This window comes from Ascaphus truei, chromosome 1, assembly GCF_040206685.1.
Source record: "Ascaphus truei isolate aAscTru1 chromosome 1, aAscTru1.hap1, whole genome shotgun sequence".
NCBI classification, from domain to species: domain Eukaryota; kingdom Metazoa; phylum Chordata; class Amphibia; order Anura; family Ascaphidae; genus Ascaphus; species Ascaphus truei.
Window position 1 is genome coordinate 3,233,777 of NC_134483.1, and position 15,460 is coordinate 3,249,236.

Sequence of the window (15,460 nt, forward strand, 5' to 3'; positions counted from 1 at the left end):
TCGTGGATCTTGAATTCGCCAGGGTAAACCGTATACCACTAGTGAGAAAGAAGGTTCCCATCGCACTCGTCGGTATCGATGGACGTCCTCTTACCCCGGCCCACATCTCCTTAGAGACAGCTCCCTTGCTTCTGTCTTCACATCTGCACAAGGAGACCTTAGTTCTCGATGCCATTCACGCTCCTGGGATACCCATCACCCTTGATCTTCCTTGGCTACAGCTTAACAATCCTCTCATTGACTGGACTGCCTCCGCTCCCATTTCCTGGAGGTCGAGGTCAGGCGAGACTCATCAACTGCTGGCCAATACCTCTGTTCCCGAAGTTATTCTACCTTCCATTTACCATCAATTCCGGGACATTTTCAATAAGGTATAGTCAGACCTCTTGCCGCCACACAGGACTTACGATTGTCCAATCGATTTACAGTAGTTCCTGGTTACTCCCTACCCAAGTCCAAGACCTACCCCTTGTCGTTACCAGAATCTCACGCTATGGATGAATATATCCAGGAGAATCTCAAGAAAGGCTTTATTCGTCACTCCAATTCCCCAGCAGGGGCTGGGTTTTTCTTTGTCAAGAAAAAGGACGGGTCGTTGAGGCCTTGCATCGACTACAGGGGTTTAAACCAGATAACTATTAAAAATCGTTACCCCCTTCCCCTTATTACCGAACTGTTCGATAAATTACAGGGGGCCAAGATTTTTTCCAAGTTGGATCTGCGTGGTGCCTATAACCTGGTGCGCATCAGGAAGGGGGATGAATGGAAGACGGCCTTCAACACACGTAGTGGACACTACGAATATCTGGTAATGCCTTTCGGCTTATGTAATGCTCCCGCTGTCTTCCAGGATTTCATCAACGACGTCTTTCGTAAGGTACTCAATATTTTTGTTATTGTATACTTGGATGATATCCTGATTTTTTCCAAAGATCTCCAGGACCATATATGCCACACCTCGTACGTCCTTTCCCGTCTCCGTGAACACCATTTGTACGCCAAACTGGAGAAGTGCACCTTTCATACGACCTCTACTCCATTCCTGGGGTATATCATTTCCGATGAGGGGTTTATGATGGACTCCGGTAAACTTCAAGCAGTCACGGAATGGCCAAGACCCAACTCTCTCAAGGCCATACAATGTTTTTCAGGGTTCGCTAATTACTATCGTAAGTTTATACGGAGTTTTTCCACCATTGTGGCACCCCTCACTGCACTCACCAAAAAAGGAGCTGATCCTTCTGCTTGGTCATCCGAGGCCATCTCCGCCTTCGAGACACTCAAGGAAGCCTTTATATCCGCACCTATTCTCCGTCATCCCAACATCGAACTTCCCTTCGTCCTGGAGGTCGACGCTTCTGATTGCGGCGCTGGTGCTGTTCTTTCCCAGAGACCCACGCCCCAAGATAAGTTACATCCCTGTGCATATTTTTCCAATAAATTCTCGTCTGCCGAGAGGAATTATGACGTGGGTAACAGGGAACGTCTGGCCATGAAGATGGCTCTTCAAGAGTGGAGACACCTGCTGGAGGGGTCAAAAGAGCCGTTTACTATTCTCACGGACCACAAGAACCTTCTTTATATAGAGAACGCTCGACGCCTTGGTCCACAACAGGCTCGTTGGGCTCTGTTTTTTTCTCGATTTCGATTTTCACCTGTCCTATATTCCCGGGACCAAGAACGTAAAGGCAGACGCACTCTCCCGAATACATTCTTCTGAAGAGAGGCCAGAGGAGTTGTTGGATACTATCCTTCCACATGAGAGGATTCTCGCCACGTCTATGTTCAAGAATCTTGACAAGATTTTGCACTCCCAGAGACGCATTCCCAAGGACTTGGTCGTTCCCGACAACAAACTCTTTGTACCATCCAAATTTTTTCCAGAGGTCCTGTCTTGGGGTCACTCCTCTAAATCTGCAGGTCATCCAGGTTTTAAGAAGACTTCTGATCTCATTCGTCGGAATTTCTGGTGGCCAAGGATGTCTCAAGATATTCTGGAGTTTACCCGCGCATGCCCCACGTGCGCTCAAAGCAAGACTCTCCGTCAAAAGCCTCAGGGTTTTCTATTACCCCTTCCAGTTCCCGACCGCCCCTGGTCCCACATTTCTATGGACTTCATCGTGGAGTTGCCCAAGTCCAGAGGAATGAACACTATCTTGGTGGTCGTGGACAGGTTCTCGAAGATGTCCCATTTCATTCCACTTAAAGGATTACCCACCTCCCCCGCCCTTGCTGATATCTTTACGGAGCAGATTTTCCGGATTCATGGGATCCCTTCGTCCATTGTTTCTGACAGAGGTTCTCAGTTCGTATCCAAATTTTGGAGAGCTTTCACGAAGAGATTGGGCATCTCTTCTTCCTTCTCTTCCGCCTATCATCCTCAGTCCAATGGACAAACGGAGAGAATCAATCAATCCCTGGAGAAGTACCTGAGATGTTTTATATCCGATTTCCAAGATGATTGGGCTCAACTCCTCTCTTGGGCAGAGTATGCCGTCAATTCTGCAAAAAACGAGTCCACCCGGGAGTCACCCTTCTTTATAAATTATGGGTTCCACCCTCCCTGTCTTCCCATCCCCAACATTCCTTCTGGAGTACCAGTCGTAGATGAACGCATTTCTTCCCTCCAAACCGCATGGTCCAGGATTCAGTCTACCCTTCTCAACTCCTCCCGCAGATCGAAACTACAGGCCGATCGTCGTCGTCGTTCGGCGCCCAGTTACAAACCAGGGGATTTGGTATGGCTCTCCTCTAGGAATATCCACCTCAAGGTACCATCTCCTAAACTGGCACCTAAGTTCCTGGGACCCTTCCCTATTTGTGAACAAATCAATCCTGTGGCATTCCGGCTACAACTACCACCCAATATGAAGATTCCCAATGTCTTTCATGTGTCCCTCTTAAAACCATTCATCTCCAGTCATTTCTTTCCGGATCAGACTCGTAAACCGGATCCCATTACTGTACAAAATAACGAGGAATATGAAGTTCACTCTCTTTTGGATTCTCGCCTATCCAGGGGTCAGCTCCAGTTCTTGGTGCATTGGAAGGGCTTTGGCCCTGAAGAGAGATCCTGGGTACCTTCAAAGGACATTCATGCCCCGGCCTTCTTAAGTCCTTCAGGAAAAAGTTTTTAGAGAAACCGTTCTTGGACCGTCCTGAGGCCGTTCCTGAAGAGGGGGGTACTGTCAGGAAGCAGCACACGGGAGGGGGCAGCACACGGGAGGAAGTAGCACACGGGAGGAAGCAGCACACGGGAGCGGGCAGCACACGAGAGGGGGCAGCACACTGGAGGGGGCCGCACGGGAGGGGAGCGCATGGGAGTGTCAGGAATCGGCGTTCTCCTCGCTTCCCACACAGAGCACCCCCTCTCCGCAGGGAGCCCCTGGACACACAAAACAATCCTGCCTTACCGGCCTCCACGGCTCCTCGCCCCTGCCGCCATCGCGGGATCACTCCCCTCGGCGATTCCTCTGCTCAGCGCCGGGCACGCCCACTCCCTCCTGCACGCACACCTACACACACACCAGCCCCAGACGTTATGTGCATGCATTCCCAGCTTACAGAGCACACGCCTAACAGAGCACTTTTAACCACTGCTCCTGCAGTGAGGCGTCGCCCCCAAGCATCACACAGTTCCATGCAAATCAAGGATTACACTCAGCTGGGCTGTAACACCTCCCTCCTATCAGGGAGGACTCCTTGCAGTCCTCCAGGCCTGCCCCCTTTTCCCATTGGCCTGCCCAGCTTTATTATGCCTGTGCTTCCCATCACTCGTCGCTCGACATAGTCTCTGTATGGAAATACTTCTGGATTCTCTCAGTGTTTTCACAGGTTCTGACGCGGCTTGTACGACTACCCCCTCTGGCTCTCGATCTCGGCACCCCTTGGACAACGCTCACTCTGGTAACCCCTTGAACACGGCTTGGACTACGACCTATCTCCACTCTCCACTCCTTGACCTCGGCAAGGCATTCTTCACTCTATCTCTACAACCGGTACCGGCAAGTATTGTCTACCTTACTACACCTGGCCTGGCAACGCTTCATACCACACTCCGGACACGCTCCCTTTGCTGCGGGTGCGTGTATTACCACTTCCCCCTTCAGCTCAGGGGACGGGTCTGGTCTGCGGGCAGCACCGGCGTAACAGTAACTATATAACTATGTAACTATGTAGATACACAGGAGAGAGCAATATCCCAAGATACAGTAGTTGCACAATTTACATAATGGATGGAGTAGATGAAATTAGTATGAAATTATCATTATTAGAATATTACTCAAAATTGGTAATGATTGGTAAATACAGTAAAAGCCAATCACACATGAACATAAAACACTAACAAACAAAATAAAAACACTGTGGAGGAGACTCAATCTGAGTGTGTGGATGTGACGGGAGGGGGTAACCAGGCTGTCAAATAAAGGTTAAGCCCGTTGTGGTTACCCCTGATCCGAGTATAAGGGTCCAAGAGAGTTAGCTCTTTGGCCTAATAACATTGGAATGGTACAATGTACTATGTGCAATAAAAGTATTTTTCGTGTATTCCCCTTTCCGGGCATGCAGTCAAGCATGGATCGCTGGGGTGTGAGGTTCAAGGGGGGTTTGCAGAGGAACCACAGAATGTGCCTAGGAGGTTGGGGTCCGGAGTTGTCAGATTCCCCATACTGTAAATGTATCTGGGAATCATGCCTGATTCTCGGATACATGTAGGCACATTGTCCCAGCAATACATTCCCTTGAAAACACAAGTGCATCTCACCACTAGGGTACCCTGCTTCAGCACAGCCCAGAAAGTAGAATGAGGCACAGGGATGAATAGGTATCTCTGGAGCTGATGGAATCCCTAGGTTAAGGGGGTACCCTAGCTAGTGCCAAGGTGACCCACAACCAGTATAAGGTTTGTGGGTGCCCCAACCGTATATAAGGTGGAGGGGGGACTCTGAGAGTCGAGACTGAGTCTAGGAGAAAGTGTATGAGGGATAAGGGAGATAGAAATAAAATTACACTATTTTTCCTTTTCTATTCCCTATACCCAGAGACTCAGAGAAGTGTATTAAAATATACTTTATTAATGTAATATGTGTTTTATATTCGGAACGGATGTCCACTCAGGCTGCCCGAGCTAACCCACAGGCGCCGGTGAGAATGCTGGACATCGGAGTTCTGAGCAGCCAGAGGATGTCAGAGGTGTGAACAGCATTTGGTCAGCGGGGAAAGGCAGAGTACCAGGTCCGGAGATCAATGGCCGTCCTCCGGGATGCCACTTGTTCTGCCAGACCTGGTGGAGCCTGCCCAGCGGGTGGCATTGAGATAGCCAGGGACGGAGGTGGCAGGGAGAGAGGTGGCAGGGGGAGAAGCGGCAGGGAGAGAGGCGGCAGGGGGAGAAGCGGCAGGGAGAGAGGCGGCAGGGAGAGAGGCGGCAGGGGGAGAAGCGGCAGGGAGAGAGGCGGCAGGGAGAGAGGCGGCAGGGAGAGAGACGGCAGGGAGAGAGGCGGCAGGGGGAGAAGCGGCAGGGAGAGAGGCGGCAGGCTTGCGCATGTCTCCTGGCTATTTTGACATTCCTGCTGACCCGGCTTTTCAAGCCGGCTTGGCTCTGATTGATTGCCTGGGAATTTTCCCACGCGTTGATTCGTTGCTGAGTTTGTGAATGAAACGCAGAATACTATAAGAATCTGTGAGCCAATCAGATTCAGGGTCCTCCAGTGGGACGGTGTGGAGGTAAGCAGGCTCTCAAATAAAGGTTAAGCCCGTTTGGTTACCTCTGATCCATGTTTTGGGGTTCACGTGTGTCAGCTCTTGAGCCTAACTGTTGTGCTTACATAAACTGTAATTGTGCGACAATATATAATTTTTATGTTGTTACCTTTCCAGGGATGCCAGCAAGCAGGGATTGCTAGGGTATGGGTTTTAAGGGTTTTTTTGCGGAGATAGTGTTGTCAAAATGTGTCTAGGTAGTCGGGGTCCAGAGTTGCAAGGATACCCCAAAAAAGTACCTGGGGATCATGCTTGATTCCTGGATACATGTAGGCACATTGTCCCTGCAACATCTCCTCTTGAAAACACTTGCGCAACTCACCGCTAGGGTTCCCTGCTTCAGCATAGCCAAGAAAGGTAAACGGTGCAAAGGGATCAAAAGTGTCCCTGTAACTATCAGGGGTCCCTAGGTTACGGGGGATACCCAGTTACTGCCCAGGTCACCCAGAACCTGTATAGGGGTTCATGGGTTCTCCAACCATATATAAGGTTGTGAGGGGATTTGTTAAAGTCCAGTCCAAGTCTATTTTATAGTGTGTGGGGAATATAGGCAAATAGAACATAAAGTGCAGCTTTTTATTCTGTTCCCCAAACCCAGAGACTTAGGACATGTAAAAGTATATTTTTATTAAATTTGCACTTGGTATAAAATGTACTGTTGTGCACGGTATTATGAGCTGGGACTTTCGGGACCAATGTTCTGACAAATGAGTTCCAAAATACTATAAGAAACCTTGTAGCCAATTATCCGAGAGATTCTCAAGCGCCAAAACAGCGGCAGAGTTTTTGAGAGTGGAAAAAGATGCCACTGCGCGAATAGCAGAGCTCCGGCTTCAGAAAACCCGACCCAGATAATTGTCCAAGTCCTGCTTTTTGCGGTCAAGTTCTGAAAACAGAACGTATCTGTCGCGGCTGGGATTTCCAGACGATTTTAGTTCCAGAACGAGCTAAGTCCCGGTCAAGCAGAATCAAGTCCTCCGGAGAGAAGGCAGCGGAGGCGTCTGGAATTGCATGCCGATTTGGATTCAAGGACATTTCGGGCTAAGTCCCGGTCAAGCAGAATCAAGTCCTCCGGACAGAAGGCAGCGGTGGCGTCTGGAATTGCATGCCGATTTGGATTCAAGGACATTTGGAGCTAAGTCCCGGTCAACTAAAGACTTGTTCAAAGTCCTATTTAGCAAGGAAAGTCCAGTTTTTTACCCCAGTTCCCAAGTAAGTGTGTCTCTTCCTATGTAGTTTATGTATCATTGTGTGTCTGCCTTTTCCTGCAAATAAATTTACCATCTATTTCACTTTACCTGTTTTGCTCAATGTATGATCCTGATTAAAAGGTATAAATTCCCGGTCTCCCGTGACATCCAGTAGTAAGAGCGCGGGCGGACTTTTCATAGTTGCTTCTGTGCGTATAGCAGAGCAACCGGTTTCGATTTCAAGCCAGAAAAGCCTTCCCGCCGGGGTCTAAGTCCTTGTAAGGAATCGGGGGACACGCCGTCCACAGCATGCCCCCTCTTTACCTCTTCTGACTCCCGCGACTCTGGCTGCCGCTGCTTCCCGCCTCGCACGCAGCCACGCTGGTGGTCCCGCCTCCCACTACTCTTCAGCTCTCTCCTTTGCCGCCACCACACCCTCTGGAGCGCACGCGCGCGCATCACCAATTTATTCACGGCTACTCCTCCCACCGCCCAACGCGGGATCCACAGCCGCCCCTCTCATTTAACTTTATTCACGTTTCATTACTTCTGAGCCAGTGTGGAGACCGTGCCGTGCATACCAGTTGTGAGTGGGGAGGGGGGCTTATTGAGTGAGTTGGAGGACCCGACAGGGTCGCTTTGGTCTGCTGGTCCCTCCAGTGTGGTTCACTCCCTCTCTTCCAAATCCCCTCCCCCTCTCCATTGGGTGTTTGGTTGCACGGAGGGTCATTATCCCACATGTATTTTGGCCGTTGCTCATTTGCCACGGATGTGTTACCCCTTACACTTACATATAGCAGTCTGTTTATATGTAAAACCATTTATCAGCACTCACAATTTTTGGACGTACCCATGAGGGATTTTTTCCCAGCAGTAGAGGAAGCAGCATTATTATCAACTCCGGAAGCGACATAGCGTCGTCTTAACTGGTCGGGGATAGCGCTGACCTGACAAAGGACACTGTGAGGTGACCCTGTACCATGTTCGTATCGGAAGGACAGACCAACCGTGCTGCTCATCCAAGAGCATTGAGCTATATGCTTTAAAGGGTATTCGTACACTATATATGTCCTCTTTTCTCTGAGGAATCCATCCCTGAGACAACTACCGAAGAACTCAAGCACCTGCTTTCTTATATTAGAAGGCTTTATTACCATCTAGGCGTGTGAGTGCATTGGGAACTACATTATTAGATATATTGCACTATTATGAATTAAAGGGATGCCGCTGATTGGTAAGCCCTCCTTCCTTCATGCTTTTGAAAGTGTAGAGGGAAAACTACTCCAAGCAAGCTGACCAAGAGAGATTCGAGGGAATCCCCTGATGACTTGCGTTTTGTCGACGTGGTGTGAAGCAGAGGCTGCGAGTGACAGAGAGCTTTTCGGGAATAGGGATGGCTGTGGACTCCATAGTCTTGACGGCAGGAGCTTATTTTGGGTGCAGGATCATGGGATGTCTAATTAGAGTGAGACCCTGTAACGGACATATCCCTGTTAAAGAACATGCCTCTAAATCCAGCAGTAGGCTGGTTAATTGCACAGGCAATCAGCCAGACTCTAGCTGGCTGAATAACACTCTGTTAGAAAAAGTCTGTTCTGAGAAACAGGGAGGAGATTTTCCTTAGTCCACACTGGACTGACCAGAGGAACAGATGTCTTGAGCTGCAGAAGGACTGTATTGTATGTGGATAGACCTCTATACCTGGATCATGATATTTCTATAGCACACAAGGGTGTGGACCCAGGAGAGCAGAGAGGCCTTCCCCTACAGCTACAAGATACAGAAAAGACTTTCTTATGGGACTGTTATATATTTGTATATATCTATATATATATATATATATATATATATATATATATTTGGGCTGGTAGTTAACTTAGCTAACCACCCAGTTAGAGAGGACTGGACTACATGTGTAAATATCCTCCAAAGCGGAGTAGGGTTTTCTTTGGCTTTATTTGAATGTTTTTGCTGTGTTAAAGGGACAGGCGCAATAAAGCCTAATTTTAGTTTAACTTTAAACGGTCTCCATTGCATACCTCTGCACACGTCTCTTACAGACCCCAAGGGAATGATCTTAGCACTGTTACAGAGGAGACCAGTAAACCTTCCCCATCCAGGGGAGCTCAGGTGCCAGTAGAGACAATATTTGGTGGTCTCTAGATGTATATTTGGGGTATCCAGCTGAGGTGGTTGGTTGTCCCCACCACACAGGGTTATGTAGCCAGGAAGCTATGAGTCACATCTGCTTTTGTGTTCATTGTAGAGTTGAATACATTGTTGGAATATCCACACTACATGGATAGCAGTCCCCACCATACCAGGCAAGAAGCCAGTTGGCTACCAACTACAGTACATTTGGGCTTGGTAACAAGGAGGTAACCAGACTCTTTCCAGTATTTTGTTCTGTTGAACTGCTGGGAAGTTACCTAAGGACTTTAAGGTGGGCTGTATTTACTGTATGGACTGATCAGGTTCAATCTAATTAGATTGTAAGCGCCTCAGAGTTTTCAATATGCGGGCAAAACAAACAAGGCAACATGACACACATTCCTTAAGTGCTACAACCATGTTGGAACCACTATTGCCCGTCACAAACCCAAACTCAAGTGCCCCTGGCTGTTAGCCACTGCTGTTTGACATGCTGTACTTTTGCAAAAGAATCAGAAGCTGTATGTGCCTATTCTTAAAAAACTCTGCATTCATAAAGTGGCGTCTATGGAACGTTTTGCTGTTGCAGTCGTTGCCTTTTTTTTGTTTTTCACCACCTTTTGTAGTAAAACACACCCAAATGGGCAGTAGCAGTCATGTATTATCTGCCTCCATGACCACTAACATGTCAGAAGTGAGGTGCACCCTACTGCCCTCTGACTGTGCTAGGGCCTCAAACACTGATGCAACAACTTTGCTGTACAGTTTGGGAAGCGCTTTGTTAGAGAAATAGGCTGGTCCAACGTGGCTCGCAACATTCAATAAGCTCTCTGAAGCCCTCGGATTCAACAAATGTGAATGGCAACAAGTCCAAATCAAGCATTCTAGCAAAATTGCCATTCAGCTCGAGAGATCTTTCATGGGTGCGGTGGATTTTTGTCCCCTTATCAAACGCTTCCCTAACTGTGGACTGCTGCTGTTGTATTGGGGTGATGTATATCAAGCGGATTGTAGTAGTAGTAAGCATATTAACACTCACATCATCATGTCTGCTTTGCAAATTGATGCTGTGCAGGAGAGCACGTCTGGAACCCCATACCGTCATCATCCATCATCACTATTGATTATTATCATCCCTGTTACACCAAAATCATCTAAATGGCCATGATCAAATGCATTGCCACCCTGAGACGATAGTAATTGTGTTGGGGGTGAGTGCTTTGTCTACTGACACTATTTACCTATTGTCTCCATGACCACCTGTGACATTACACTGTGTTGTCTGTTTCTGCAACACCCCTTTGTTTTATAGTGGCTATCTAAGGTTGCCTGCCACTTTGTGTGGTGGTGGCAGGTCATGTGAGCTCTTAGGAATCTGTATTTACACAATTGTAAAGATCACAGTATCATTACTTTTATCAGAAACATTATCATCTTCAGCTTCATTGGCCAGGGCATCACCACCACCACCTCCAGCTCCATTAAATCACAGTCTTCAACAGGATCAGCAACACCCTAATCATCAGCATCCCCATTCATAACAAGTGATATTTTAACAGATAAATCATCAAGAACACCCTCCACCTCCTGAAAGTCATCACGTCCCTCTGATTTTAATTTGTGATGTTGATGACTCTCCCTCTTCAACATCTGTATTGTATGTCTTTATTTATATAGCGCCATTAATGTACATAGCGCTTCACAGTATTAATGCACGTGGTAATCATATAAATAACAAATAATATAATATACTGTAAATAACAGGTCATGGGAATAAGTGCTTCAGACAAACGTAACATTTAGGAAGAGGAGTCCCTGCTCCGAGGAGCTTACAATCTAATTGGTATGTAGGAGGAACGTACAGAGACAGTAGGAGGGAGTTCTGGTAAGTGCTTCTGCAGGGGGCCAAACTTTATGTATCGTGTGTCCAGTATTATCCACAGTGCTACTCATATGCTTCTTTAAGCAAGTGTGTCTTAAGGTGGGTCTTGACGGTTTTAACAGCTCTTCAAAGTCTAGTAACATAAATTTCAGAGCTTGTTCGGCCCCAATTGCTTTTTTGGATAAGTCTTTTGAGAATGACAATAGTTGTGGGCATGTTGTTGGCACTGGCAGCTGTAACAGGCACAGCAGAAGCTGGCGTTGGTGTCGGTGGTAGTGTTGGGTGTGGTAGGTCTTGTTCTTTTCCAGTACAGCTGACAGTTTTATTAGTGTAGCCCTGTGTAATTTTGGGGTTACATGCCTCTCTCCTCCTGTGCAGTAATCCCTGCTAAGAGGGCAGGTTTGCCAGGAGTAATCATGAGGTTTGCCCTCACCCCCTGTGAGGTGTAATGTGTAGCAAAGGAAGTGACAGCATGCTCTGTGTCCACTTACAGTGACACAGGGGTGGTGCCTACTGGAGCTATATAATACTCATCACTTCCTGAATTTAGTGTGCCAAGTTCTGCTCTGTTGAGTGCAAGTTGCAGAGTGTGATTGTCTGACCCAACACAGTGCCAGGGCTCTGGCAAGGATTGTGGCCCTCCCTTAGGGGAGAGGTGGGCAGACTATTCCCCTTACTCTATTAGAGAGTAAGGGAAGAGCAAGGACAGCTTCTAGGGCCCTGACTAGGAGTGGTGTCCATTGACTTCCTTGAGGTGGGCAACCTTGAATATGTGCGGCTGAAGACCGGCCGCTATGATGGGCAGTCTGCCAAGCAAGATGTCAATAAAGGTTGCCTTGAATGAAAGAACCTTCTTGCCTGAGCCTGGAGTCATTCAGGGAGAAGCTGCACCCAGGGGTTCTCTTCCAGAGACTCCTCCCTGCTGTCGTGGGGACCTGGTAGAGATGGAGGCGCTGTACCAAATGTGAGTACGATCTCAGCACTACCTCACGAGCCAGTCCTGGTGAATTCCCCTATACCATCAAGCGGGAGACTCAGGAGTCCTGTAAGCCAGTAGGTGCACCACACGACATGACATGTAACAGGGGGCAGTTTCCTCACAGAGGGGCCAATATGAGATTGGGTGGGGGTACAACCGTTACATTAGCATTCTCAATATTGTGCTTCCACGATGTCAGAATGACTCTGAAAATGCTCTGGAACTGGAAGCTTAATACTGCACCGACACACTTTATTCGAGCAAATACCCAGTATGTACCTGGCAGATACCTGGAATGCGCCGCTCCTCACCTCTGACAAGCCCCGTTGCATTTGCCTTCCCAGCCTGGGTTCATGCCTGGCTGATGGGCGGCTGATCTGTTAAATGATAATGATTAGGATTTAATAGGCTGCAATGCTTCGCGTGTCTACCAGATGGCATAAATTCATGAATTGTAATGCAGTATATATATATATATATACTGTGTAGTATTGCAGCCAGCGGAAATAAAATGCTTCAATCCCTGCCTGGAAAATAACCCAATGCACTCGGGCAGAAAACAGTCACAAACCTCAATACACCCGGGTATACCCGAATTCGTGGGACTAGCCGAGCTCGAATAAAGTGTGTCGCCAGTGTAGCTTATCCTTAGAATAATTTTTACTAGAAATATCAAGGCTCAGTATTGTAATTGGATGAGTGAGCGAAGCGAGTGAGGTGAAGACTTCAACTAGACATTGGTTGTGTGTTTGTGTTTTTGTTTGTGTGTTCTCTCTCCACATTCCAAACGCCTTCTCCAATTATTCTGGTGACATTTTGTGGGTACCTTTGTGGCATCCTAACTTAGATCTGCCAGAAGTTTCAACCAAATCAGTGTAGCCCATACAGGTGTGCCGTTGAGTATTCTAAAACTTGCCTTAAATTTGCTTTGGAAAATCTGGGGCCATCACCACCAAAATCCAGGTACATGCTGGGTACAGGCTGGGTACATGCTGCAAACATTTCAGTGACATTTCTGCAGAAAGACTAATGGCCCATCGGATTAACACAGCAGGGGTCCCTGGCAGTCCCATTCAGTTTGAATGGGACTGCCAGGAACCCGTTGTTAATCCGATGGGCCATTAGTCTGTCTGCAGAAATGTTGCAGCATGTACCCAGCATGTACCCAGCATGTACCCGGCATGTACTCGGCATGTACCCGGCATGTACCCGGCATGTACCCGGCATGTACCCGGCATGTACCTGGGTCTTGTTGGTGATTGCGCCAGATTTGTTTTAGAATACTCGTCGGCGCTACAGTATCTTTAAATTCAGTTTTTTTTTAAGTGATAAAGAAAACATAAATGGTCCTGTTCTTCTCATCAACCCGACTCATACATTACATTTTAAGACAATTTGCTTGCACCATTTCAGAGAAATTAAATATTTAAAATGAAAATAATTTGGTAACAAACATCACTGTACATTCTAATAGGTACATCCATGTAGATGTACTTACAGGTGCCACTGCCGGTATTTGACCACATCTTGGGACAAAACCGCGGCCAATTTTCCAAAAACTCTGCGAGGTGGTCTGCAGCAGACTTAATGGCCCATCGGATTAACACAGCAGGGGTCCCTGCGTTTGAATGACACATAGACACTCGCGCTGTGTGAATCCTACTGAGCTGCACCTGTCTGTAATAAACACGCAGTAAGAGATAGACTCATAATAATACGGTATTGTAGCAGGGGATCTCTGGAGCTGAATTCAGGTCTGGGGACTTCCTGATTTCCGAGTTACAGGCCCCATTATGGGGTGCCGGTATCCCGGCGACCATGTTTAAATGTTCCCGCATCACTGTCCATGTGATTGGGGGATTTAAACAAACCAGAGGGATACCGGCACCCCATAACGTGGCCTGCAACTCAGGAAGAGCCCCTGCTTAATATTGTATAATAAAAATAAAATTAAAGCCCCGTGATCACCTGTTAGAGCCGGGCAGGTAGAGGGACTGATTCAGTCTATCTCTTACTGCGCGTCGACGAAACGCATTAGGAACCATGTGACACCCGACACTGCGTCATCACCTTGCGACACGGTCGTGGCCGGATGGTGCCGCGTGTCATCTTCTGGCTTGTAGCAGTGAAGTGATCCATTTACATCGGGACACTTCCTACCTTGTGACGGATGATCTGGAGCAGGAGGAGCTTTGATGCAAGCCTGGGACAGTCTTTGGCGGTGATATAATTCACTAATGCTTGTTTTCATTTGAATTTTTGTAAGTGCGCTTGATCCCTCAGTATATTGTGTTCCCTTCCCCAATAAATTTCGTATTGCGCTTTGGGGTTGCACTCTCTTTTTCTTTTTATATATATATATATATATATATATATATATATATATATAAACTATAAAAATACTAAGTGCGCAAATTAAAAAATTAAACAATAAAATATAGTTACAATTGCTGCCTAAGTGTTACACTATACACAATAGCAATATATATGGGGGAAAGGGGAAAACACCAGCGCAAATTGTTAACTAAACATGAAAATGTGAGCTCAGGAAGGCAGCTGCAGACAGAGGAAGCTTACCACGAAGGATTATATTGCGGTTACATTGCTTCTATTTAGTGAGGATTGGAATCCCTCCGTGTGAGATCTGCACCCGGCAGAGCCGGATTCACATCCTCCGTGCGAGAGCTGCACCCGGCAGAGCCAGATTCACACCCTCCGTGCGAGAGCTGCACCCGGCAGAGCCGGATTCACACCCTCCGTGTGAGAGCTGCACCCGGCAGAGCCAGATTCACACCCTCCGTGCGAGAGCTGCACCCGGCAGAGCCGGATTCACACCCTCCGTGCAAGAGCTGCACCCGGCAGAGCCGGATTCACACCCTCCGTGCGAGAGCTGCACCCGGCAGAGCCGGATTCACACCCTCCGTGTGAGAGCTGCACCTGGCAGAGCCGGATTCACACCCTCCGTGTGAGAGCTGCACCTGGCAGAGCCGGATTCACACCCTCCGTGCGAGAGCTGCACCCGGCAGAGCCGGATTCACATCCTCCGTGCGAGAACTGCACCCGGCAGAGCCGGATTCACATCCTCCGTGCGAGAACTGCACCCGGCAGAGCCGGATTCACACCCTCCGTGCGAGATCTGCACCCGGAAGAGCCGGATTCACACCCTCCGTGCGAGAGCTGCACCCGGCAGAGCCGGATTCACACCCTCCTTGTGAGAGCTGCACCCGGCAGAGCCGGATTCACACCCTCCGTGTGAGAGCTGCACCCGGCAGAGCCGGATTCACACCCTCCGTGTGAGAGCTGCACCCGGCAGAGCCGGATTCACACCCTCCGTGTGAGAGCTGCACCCGGCAGAGCCGGATTCACATCCTCCGTGTGAGAGCTGCACCCGGCAGAGCCGGATTCACACCCTCCGTGTGAGAGCTGCACCCGGCAGAGCCGGATTCACACCCTCCGTGTGAGACCTGCACCCGGCAGAGCCGGATTCACACCCTCCGT